Source organism: Pteropus alecto, unplaced genomic scaffold (assembly GCF_000325575.1).
Source record: "Pteropus alecto unplaced genomic scaffold, ASM32557v1 scaffold38, whole genome shotgun sequence".
Taxonomy (NCBI): Eukaryota; Metazoa; Chordata; class Mammalia; order Chiroptera; family Pteropodidae; genus Pteropus; species Pteropus alecto.
The window spans coordinates 9,363,110-9,365,426 of record NW_006442512.1 but is presented as its reverse complement, the minus strand read 5'-3'; the positions used below and the strand labels follow the sequence as shown (position 1 = coordinate 9,365,426).

Below are 2,317 nucleotides of genomic sequence, written 5' to 3'. Positions count from 1 at the left end.
ACGTGTTTTAATATTGTTAATAGATTTAACACAGTTGTATATTTTATTTACAAATTATATTTAATTTCTCAATATAAAGTGATTTTTATTAACAAGTAAATCCTAACAAGAACCTAAGCTTTTCAGAAAGAAAAATTAAGAGAGAAACCAAGTATATTTTTCTCTCATCATCTTCAGCTTTTTTAAAAAAAAATTTTTACTCATAGTTCTAATCTCCCATTTATATTTCTCTCCTGCTCATTGTCGTCTGATTTCCAGATCCCTGGGGTTTAGCCAAAGATGAATACTCTTGCAGAAGCCCAAAGAAAGCATGCTGGCTCTGTCTACTATCCCCTTTTCCTGGCACTCTGTGAAATAAACAAGGATGCACCTGTCCCATTACAGAAAAGGGAATAGGGCCATAATGCATGTTTGGGTTTTTGGTTTTTAAGATCTGTTTTGTAGACTCTTCCTGTTGTGGCTACTCCACAGAAAGCACAAGGTAACATGTGAATAAATTTGCTGCAAGGTATGACACATGGCAGTCATTTGCCTGAATGACTTAAGAAGTCTTGTCTATCTTTCCACGCTTTTAAAAAAGATTTGGAATATTTTACAATCCCTCAAAACTCCAAAATCCAATTCACATTGAATTAGTTATAGAAATTCAGAATATATAGGAAGGTTGTTAATCTTTTTTTAGTTTTATAAACCAATTCTTGATAAAATAAAATAGTTTACATTTCTGTATCACTGAGCACTTGCCTTAAATCAATCTGATTTTATTGCTCAAAAGGAGTTAAAAAGTAAAAAATATGCAGGTAAAATAAGACTAGCTTCTAAAAAAGTCTGAGAATATTATTTATATTTTTTCAAATTAAATGCCTGTTCCCATCTACCTTCACAAAAAGAATTCTTCCTTTCCACATTCTCCAAGAAGTTCTGAATTTCAGACTTTGATTTCTTCCTCTTCTTAAATTTGATTAGCAATTGGCTTTTACTCTCCAATTTAATTTTTTATTATTTGGCATGCACATTATAATTTTGAGTGCTTATCTTATGTCTTATAACATACCGTAAGTTCCAGAACCTAGTACTTACCCTGGAAAATTTAAAGACTGAATGATTTGTTGGGAAATCACAGCAGCATTCCCATGTCTTGGGGAACATAATTTTCATCAAAGTTTGGTTATATCCCTTTCTGGAGAATATTATTGTTATTATGCAAAGTCAAGACAAACCTGACTTCCATCTTTACATTCTTCCTCCACTTGTTCCCTTTTCGGTGTTTTCATGAATACGCCTTTTTTATTAGTAGTCAGCAGTTAGTTTGGGTAGAGGAGGCTATTGCTTAATTTTGTCAACAAGTAAAGAAGAATTTGAGTGATTATACTCTTTTACTAAATTTTTTGCACTAACATTTTTGGCAGTTGATTTGAAAGTATTAAAAATGCCAGTGTTGTAGGTGGACTCATGAATGAAAGAAGTCTCAACTTTAATTTTAGTTAGGCTTTTCCATGATGAGCTTTTGCAGGAGAAGCAGCACATTTAGGGACTGTCTTTATACTATTTCTACCAGTCTTGTTCTTAATTGGCTGCGAGCAAAGATTTTCTACTCCTGGGAATCCAGATTTCTGCAAGTCTTTTATATCATCTTCCTCGATGACCAGCATTCTAAGAAAGGAGCTTGGGAGACTTTTTTGATTGGGTATTTGTGTGTTTGGGTATGCAGGTCCCATATACCTGCAGCTAAAGACTGATTCTGATTTAGTTATCTCTCACATTCAGGAGTTAAAGATACAAAGTCTTCAGCTTCAAACTGTATTCTCATCTCATCTCCTCTCACCTTCTACTGGGATATTATTTCTATTGAGTCCTCCCCGCCCCACCTTGTTTTTTTAGAATGCAAAGTGCTGGTACAAGAACAGGAACTCTCAATATACAGTATCTGTTATGGAATGAATATTCGTATCCTCCCCAAATTCTTATGTTGAAGCTCTAATCCCCAATGTGATGGTACAGCTGACATGAGTCCATGTATATGTGAATTTTTTTCAATAAATACTTTTAATGTACTTTCTTTTTCTTATGATTTTCTTAATAACACTGTTTTCTAGCTTACTTTATTGTAAGAATATAGTTTATAATACGTGTAACATGCAAAATATGTGTCAATTGACTATGTTATTGGTATATCTTCTGGTCAATAGTAGACTCTTAGTAGTTAAGTGTTGGGGGAGTCAAAAGTTATACATGGATTTTTGACTGCATGGTTGTTAGAACTTCTAACTCTCATGATGTTCAAGGTTCAACTGTATTTTGAGGTGGGGCCTTTGGG

General features: G+C 33.5%; 1 pseudogene; it reads right to left on the bottom strand.

The window, feature by feature from the left end:
* Window positions 1–1,076: 1,076 nt before the first annotated feature.
* Window positions 1,077–1,810, bottom strand: LOC112471683 (annotated as a pseudogene).
* Window positions 1,811–2,317: the final 507 nt, after the last annotated feature.